Here is a 9,003-nt window from a genome sequence, read left to right as displayed (position 1 = left end):
AACGCATTAAGAAAAGAAATTCAACAAATTTGCTTTTAACTTTGAAGACACCTGATAACTGAAACGCATAAAACTCCTTGAGAGTTGGATGAAGTGTGAATGAAGTGTGAATGAAGTGTGCAAAGTGGATGAAATGTGCAAAGCTGTCATCAACTTTTTCATCAGCAGCGCACTTTTTCCATTCTTTCAAGGAACTTCTTTCCAAAGACTGTCTCTTTGAATAATCTACAATATTTAATGTATTTTGATCTGTTCAACACATTTTGATTCCATTTGTGTTATTTCATTGTTTTAATATATTCACTATTATTCTACAGTGTGGAAAATAGTAAGATTTAGGAAATACCCTTGAATGACTATGTGTGTCCAAATGTTTGACCGGTACTGCATGTGGGTGGGGTTTTGTCGTTTGACTGTTCCTCTTGATAATTATTATAAATTCTCTTTCTATGAATGAATACGTCATGGGCTTTGTTTTCCCCAGAGCATTAGACACAGTGTGAAATTTTTTTGTGTGAGACGAGCTGTGGATGTGGGAGTTATTCTAAGACCGGTAAGACATATTTCAGAAGATGTACGTTTTATCTAATAATATAGGCAGGTGTTGTGTTTAGAGGAAGCATATGTGTTTGTGTGTTTGAAGTGCCCTTAATGAAGAATGTTGTGGAGTGATTATGTTTGTAGACGCTCCCTTCCTGAAGAACGTTGTGGAGTGATTATGTTTGTAGACGCTCCCTTCCTGAAGAACGTTGTGGAGTGATTATGTTTGTAGACGCTCCCTTCCTGAAGAACGTTGTGGAGTGATTATGTTTGTAGACGCTCCCTTCCTGAAGAACGTTGTGCGTCATCCCACTTTGGAATGACTCACCCACCGTCCCTGTTTCCTCAGGGTCACAATTACAGTTTACAAAATGTATACTTACTCCGCTCTTTCACAGTCACTCAAACTCTGTCATATTTTGAGTGGATGTCAAATGTCAAAGTGACATAAAAATCTACAAATTGAAGTTGGCCTGGCTATATGTTTTCATTTCAGATATGCCCAAACTTTTTTCCAGCTTGAACCTAATTCTCTTGTAACCTGCCACAATTATTCTCAGAACCAGCAGCAAAGCTCTTCAATAAAAAGTAACTTCTGACACTGGCATCCCATCTAGTCAAAATATTTAACACTGTGACAACATTTGGGTAATGTCTTTAACATTTGCATTTTATCAATGACATATAATAACTGAAAATCTGTCTTGGCACACAATCTGCATTGTGAAAGCAAAACAAAACAACAGTAAAACTCATTAGAATCTGGCAGTATGATCTTATTTGAGTGTGCACAATTTAAATGTCACCCAGACTCGTATCACACAAAACATTTTCCTTCTCTATATTTCCATCACGTTCTCATAGAGAAATCCTGACACAGACACTCTTGATCCCTTTGTAACTGTCTTGTATTGGAGTCACTCTGGATAGGATCGTCTGCTAAATGACTCAAATATAAATTTCTTTTTTAATCACTGTGAAATGTTATGTAGTGTATACATCCCTCACTCTCACCCACGTCAATCAAGTCTGCCTAAAAGCACAGGCCAAACTTTTTTGGGGAGTATTTCAAAGAACTAATCTATTTTCACACACAGATAAAACTGGACGCCTCTGGTGGGACTCGAACCCACAACCTTTGAATCACTTCACTGACCCAGCCTAGAAGTCCAATGCGCTATCCATTGCGCCACAGAGCCTGACCCATTAGCTGACAAAAGTAATCTTTGTGCCTGGAAAAGGGTTTACTGTAAATCAAGGTTCGTTGTACTTCTGTTGTAGTCAGTGCTTTACAAAATATTTAAGCCAGAATTAAAAAGAAGTTGAAATGTTTTGTCTAGCATTTTGTCTTACTCGGTGTAAGAAGAAGTATATTTCAAAACTGCTGTTGGCTATGCGGATAATAGCGGGTTCTACGCTACATAGCTTACTAACGGCGCACTGTACGAGCATGGCTGGGTTCGTATTATTATTATGTTTTTGTTTAATGTATGTTAGAAATATTAGAAATATTATGTCATGCTGTAAGTGAGGGCTGTTACGGCATTCCGTGCACTTATTCCCAGTTTTCTGCCACCACTATGCGTACGAAACAGCACTGACTTTGCCGTGTCGTCCACTCCAAGTTAGTCTACGTCAAAGGGATCAGTGTATGTGTGCCGAATTTCTCTGAGTGAGTGAGTGAACGACTGACTGGAAACCAATAGACGTTTATTAAATAGCGTAGCGGTTAGGACCTTCGTCCATTAGGACTTTGATTCTTGTCAAGGCAAAAATACAATACGGCTTTTTCCAGATTAGTAAAAAGTTTGCTGGCTACAACATTCAATAGCTGCATTATAGTAAGCCATAAATAAAACTGTTCACATTATTTTGAGACGATTTATTTTGGATTTTCGAAGTATGCATCCGTGCATGATCTTTGGAGTAACGTAGGCTAGAAAAAAAAACTTGGGCAGTAAAAGAGTTGGGGTTTCCACAATTCTCTCATCTTTTCATTTGATGAAAAAGTTTGTTATTGTCACCTATATTGATACTTATTGTGTCAATGTCATTCAAGAATGAAAGAAAAACAAATGTTTTTGTGCTGTGAAATAGCTTTGGCAGTGTAATCTTCATGTTCATATTCAATCTCGCTAGAAATTGCTCAAATCTTATGACTATTCCAAATAGTAAATTAGATACTTGTAAGCCTATTACTGGCTAATAAGCTGTTAAAACTGCCAGTGGCAAAAGCCATACAGTTCATAGATGTTATTTGTGGTGGAGGTAAACGTAATAAGAAACTTAAGTCAGCTTAACACAATGTTTAATGGTGTCTAACAAAATATTCAAAATGATCTAATCCAGATGCTATACGGACACAAAGCAAACATGTATCCCGGTGGGGCTGTGGTTAAAGACACAACTACTGCTGTGGGGCTTCTGGGTTTGAATCCAGTGAGGGAAACAATATTGATTGCTTATAATTGTGGGCTGGCTGAACAAGGCTTGCCTGGTTTCTTTACCGGAAGACAAGAAAGCTAGCTACAACTTTCTAGTACTGTAGAAACTTCAGAGAGGACTACAATCTGTCATTTGTAAGACAAATAAAAAGGTATTATAGTAAGGTAGTCAGTAGTAAGGTAGCCAATAATTGGAGACAGTTGCTGATAATAGGGCCACTGTATTTCTTAGCTACCACGCTAACCAATTACATGAAAATATTTATATTTCCACAGAAACTGTACAAATGATCATTTATGACATGCCAGCAAAAAAAATTATATCACTAATAATCATCATATGTGAATTTTTACATACTTAATCTTTAGAATGCTTAAATGTCCAGAATCACAACAAATGCATCAAGCAGTTTAGTGAGAGCAAGTAGGGAGACTTGGGGCAAAACTCCCCTTAAGGGAAATCTGTATTTTCTGACTCAATAAATGTATGTTTGGTCAGATTTTTATATGAACATATTGACTATAGTCAGACAAATACATTTGGAAAAAAATATTAGGCAGAATGTTTCTATTTTATTGCAATTTAATCAAATGCCAAACTATGTAAATGGGGCATTTTACCCCACTATCGGGGCAAAATGCCCCTCCCACAATGTGATAAACTGCCCCCAATTAAGATGTATTCCATATTTAGGTGTCAAAATCATTCTATGAATCTAATCTATATCATTGAAAATAACAGCAGTTTTTAAGTGAGTTAACAAAACCAATTTTAACCATATATTGCAAATTCCAATATCCAAAGGCAAAAAGCTATGTATAACATTTATTAACATTTCTAATAACTTTTGATGACTATTTTTAAATGTTTTGTTAACCGTGGCAAAAAAAATTCAGCACATTTTTTTTTTTTTATATGTTACCAATATATTCTCAGGGGTAAAATCCCCCAGGGGCATTTTGCCCCAAAAGAGAGAGGGCGTTTAGCCCCAAATATGACCAACACAAAAAACAGGATCGCTATATAAATGAATTATCATTTTTTTCTCTGAACAAGTGGATTACTTAGCCCAAGGCCTTCCTACTGAGATAAAAAATCTGTTTATAGGTCTAACTTAATCGTCACGTCACATGACAATATTTTCAAAATTATAAAAAATAAGACCAATTACTTGATCAGTTGAGATGATTCAACAACATGTTCTAGATGAACAAGAATAGTGGCAACCAAGGAATGTGTGGAAATATGCCGTCATTTGGTGGTTTGGTGCAGAATTACGGATAGGGCGTTTAACCCATGAAGGCGTATAACCCAAACCACCCTACCAACTCGCGAACTGCACGACATGCAGTATTCTTGCTCAGATGTTCATCATCACGGATGGAATATATGAAATGTCCGCCAAATATCGCAAAGCGAGGCACACCTGTCTGTTCAACAGTGAGGCCATTTCTCCGGCGAGTGGCATTGAAGACCGTAGAAGCCGGCAAGTACACGGAATTCCCTCAGATGAGAATCGATATCTTCACTAGAAAACATAGGTGTAAACTAGAGGAGTTACACGGTCTCTAAACACCATCGCGCTGCGGAGTGAGCCTCTCACAATCCACGCGACAATGTTGATTGGGTCTTCCAAAAGTGCCGGTATTTTTGTGGGCGGAAGGGCGGTGCTTATTTTGAGTTACATCGAATCAACCATGAAGATAACCTGCTCGGAGCAGTTCAGAGATGAAGCCAGTTACCTCGATCCGAAATTTCGAATCACTTCACTGATCCGGATCTTTTCGAATCGTTAGTAAAAAAAAACTGTATTTCGACTAATTTTGTTCATTTGAGTCCCCCCTCCTGTCCCGCCCCCGGGGAAGTCCAGCGCTCCCTGAAAAAACCTTCTAATTTGGGATACACTTGTTATAAAGATGGTATTAGTAAGGAACCGTAGTACTAATAGTATATGCTACACCACATTATGATTTACAGCCAGCACCAAAAACATGTTCATTGTGTGTATTATTAGAATATTTAATAGTTCATTACTGTACAAAAAACGCACAAGTGCAACACATTGTCCAGAGTCAAAATCAAGAGGCAAGATCAAGGATCAATTTAGATCCATAATAAAAGTTAATTTTAAACACAATGATATTTATCATATCATTACAACTTCTAAAATGTACTAAGAGTACTATTTTAATCTAATAGATCATAATTGACCAAATACCTTTTTTGGTCTATCAGGTTGATATTAAATGAGAGACTTGGAGATCCAAAAGATTAAAAGACTTAGGCCTATGCTATCTTCTCCTTAATCATTGTTGTTCTTTTCGATGATCCCAGGATGAAAAGGAACATGAGAAAAAGTTTATTAATAAATCTGATCAGTTTAATCGAGTCCTGACAGTTACAGTAAGCTATTACCAATAGACGTGTACATAGCATAATCACTTGACAGCTGAATAAAAGCCTAATGTCCTAATACTAATTGTAGCTAACGTTTCTTACTTTGGAACATGATGAATGATAATATGAGATACTAGGAGATTGATAGACTTCTTTCCTCATTAGTCATTCGCCTTCCATCGTTCTCAGGTGATCCAAAGTGCCTCAAGATCTGTGGATCATCATTCATTTTCTTCATCGTTCTGATCTGAAAGAGCCATGAATCATCGTTCATCGTTCCTTCTGGTGAACGAGATTCTTAGATCCGAAAGAGCCATGGACCATGTGTCATCATTCCATCCTGGGATTGAGAGTTGAAGATCCCTCTCTGACCGGTCCCGGGGGTCTGAACGGTCCTGGGGGTCTGAATGGTCCCGGTGGTCTGAATGGTCCCGGGGGTCTGAATGGTCCCGGTGGTCTGAATGGTCCCGGGGTCTAAATGGTCCAGGGGGTCTGAATGGTCCCGGTGGTCTGAATGGTCACAGGGGTCTGAATGGTCCCGGGGGTCTGAATGGTCCCGGGGGTCTGAATGGTCCCGGTGGTCTGACCGGTCCCGGTGGTCTGAATGGTCCCGGTGGTCTGACCGGTCCCGGTGGTCTGAATGGTCCCGGGGTCTGAATGGTCCTGGTGGTCTGAATGGTCCCGGGGGTCTGAATGGTCTTGGTGGTCTGAATGGTCCCTGGGGTCTGAATGGTCCCGGGGTCTGAATGGTCCCGAGGGTCTGAATGGTCCCGGGGGTCTGAATGGTCCCGGGGGTCGGAAACAGTGTAGCCTGCACCCATGTCTTCACACAAAGCGGAGAAAATGCGAGCTTTCATGGGCCTGGTTTTATGTAATTGACGACTGTGACCACATCAGTCAACACACTGTTAAGCGGAGGGCTCAGCTGTTTTGACTCCAGTGCCTCACTGTGTATGATGCAATGTGTCCATTCCGCTGTGGGTGCAACGCATAGCCCTCCCCATACCCGAGACATGGGGAGGCACTTGCCTCATCAATTATGACATCAACCATATCCATTGTGGCAGGTAGAATAACCTCCTCGGCAATTGTGCGTGGCTTTTTGCTCTTTGCTATTCTGCATGCTACTTTGTATGAGGCCAGCTGGGCGTTGGTGGTGGTAAATGCAATCTTCACAAATCTGGACTGCTGTCTTCTGTATTAATGACATTTTCGTCTGAAAGATTCCACGGGCTTGTTTGCATCTGCCGGGTGTGAAGTCTCAAGGTGCCGTTTAAGTTAGCACGGCCTCATGCTGTCAGCAGTTAGCGTCTTCAGACAGACCACACACACAGGCTTCTCCTCCCCTCCATTCTCAGTCGACGTGAAGCCGAGGGAGAGATATCCCTCATCATATTTTTTGTTTTTGTTGCTTTACTGGAAACACTCGAGGGGGCATCTGCTATCTTTTTCACCCTGTGCACGAATTCATCAGTGTCTGTCAGATATGCAACTTCTTTTTTTTACTTGAAACGTCGGCGAAAGCACAAGCGCGGGAAGGCATTTAAATGGTATCCTAGTAACAGTATTTGTTTTGGCAGCGCCTCCCCAGCGGTACTATCGCCTGACACTTTGAGGAACACTGCATTACAGAATGTTCAGATATTAAAGACAACTTTACTGTTCCCTTGTTGTCTGCAGTTCAGAGGCCTGGACACACATTTAGTGTTAGGGCAAGTTTTAATAGAGATAAACCGCACCATTCCACCATTGAAATGAGGTCAGCATAATGACCCGCTAGATTTTATATATCAATTACTCCCCTGGTTACATCAGTTGGTTATCAAAACTATGGTCAGTGCTGTGCATACTGATAGATGTGAAATGTGCAGAAACAGCATCTCATGCAATGACCATTACTTCAACTCGCATTTTCAGCTTAGACTGCTGTTGCTGCTGAAACAACCTCCCTTAGAAACTACGATGAAGAACCTCCCTTAGTTTTAGCAGTTTGGGATGACTGCGAGAGAAAAGCAATGCCAACAGCTGAAATGAATAGGATGTTAGTTAGGCCACTGCTTTCTTATTTGACATCAAACTGGAGTAATTAATATCGGTGCTGGGATTAACAACTAAATGGGTGTAAAAGCTAAATTCCAGTTTACTTGAAGGAATCTTGAAAATGCAGTGGTTAGAGAACGATTCACACTGAGGCCCGTCTAACGACAGAAAAGGCAAACTGCCTCTGACTGGCTAGAGACATGAGCTTGCGGAAGCCTAATGCCCGAGGATAAGAAAAACGTCACTTCTTCAAACTCAATAGCCTACATTGTTGTGTGCAACAAGATGTGGCAATTGGCTCAAACAAGAGTTTTGTTGGCCCTATATAGATACAGTAGCTTTTTGGTGGTTAACATGTAAACCACAGAACCAAACATTTGTCATGAGTCTATGAATCTTAAAGTGTTGGGATAATATGAGTAGCCATTTTCAAATATGGGCAGCAGACAAAAAGAAAAATGTGAAAATTACAAAAATATTTGACATATACATTACCTGTCATATGTTTGGCAAGACGTAAACCTAGTCCTTCAAAGGTAATTCATTTAGTTTTACTAATTTCCATGTGAAAATGAAAAAAAAAAAATATGAAAGCAAACCAAACAGAAAAATAGATCAAATACATTTAATATTGCAGATTCTTCAAATCAGCCACACTTTGTCTTGATTACAGCTTTGCACACTATGCATTCTCTCATCCAGCTTCCTGGGATAGCGACACAATTTACTAAGGAGAAATGATGCAACTCATAACTTGGCCAATTTCTGACACATTTACAAGTTGGCTTCTGCAGCATATTTTACAAAAGTTAGACCAATGGACAACATTTCCTTATTCTTGTTATTCCATTCCCTTAAATGCTGGCCGTTGATGAGGTCAATCAGTCTTCCTTGTGGTTATTGACCGAGTTGCCAATGCATATATGCCAGTTTCTGGACATATACGTTGATGTACCATGGATAATATCTACACCCCAAACAGCTGCATAGCTGGTTGACTGACTTGGCTTAAGTTGCTTTCATCCTCCCCCTGCCAAGCTGCCTTTGACCCTTTCAGCTAAGCTTCGTTCAAAGGCCCCATTTCGCAGCACCATGCCAGGTGGTTCTCCTTGCGGTATTGCCCTGACACTGGAGGAGGAGAGAGTGAGTCCTCTCCACAGCACATTTACAAATAATAAATTGGATAGGTGGTCTGAATCATTAGCCTCAATTTCCTAAGAACTAATCAAGGCAAAGCTGCAAGCAAGCCTGCATTATGTAAATCAGAATGCGACAGTAAATCTCCCCATTACACAACATTACCCCACAGACTTGGAACAGTAAATCAAACTTAAATTACAAATCACATTTCTAATGCATTTCAAAGGTCTGAACCAATGAAATACTTAAAAGAGGAAGATAAAAAAACAAAGTGCATTAGAAACGGTTGTTGGTCAGCACCACCTGCACACGCACAAGATGTTTGTCAACTCTTTTCACAGCACTATAAATGATAACAAATGCATTTCAAAGTGTCTAACCAATAAAATATTGATCAGAGATTTCAATACACGTTGCTGCTTTTGCATTATACGTGGAGAA

The 9,003-nt window shown here is 39.9% G+C and overlaps 1 non-coding gene across 1 annotated transcript; it reads right to left on the bottom strand.

Annotated features, from left to right (window-relative positions):
- Nucleotides 1-1,648: 1,648 nt before the first annotated feature.
- Nucleotides 1,649-1,739, bottom strand: trnar-ucu. Its single transcript is given in 2 exon segments — nucleotides 1,649-1,684; nucleotides 1,703-1,739. It is a non-coding gene; the product is annotated as a tRNA-Arg (tRNA).
- Nucleotides 1,740-9,003: the final 7,264 nt, after the last annotated feature.

Source organism: Esox lucius, chromosome 7, assembly GCF_011004845.1.
Source record: "Esox lucius isolate fEsoLuc1 chromosome 7, fEsoLuc1.pri, whole genome shotgun sequence".
Taxonomy (NCBI): domain Eukaryota; kingdom Metazoa; phylum Chordata; class Actinopteri; order Esociformes; family Esocidae; genus Esox; species Esox lucius.
The sequence above is the reverse complement of the archived record's forward strand: the minus strand, read 5'-3'. Positions and strand labels throughout refer to the sequence as shown.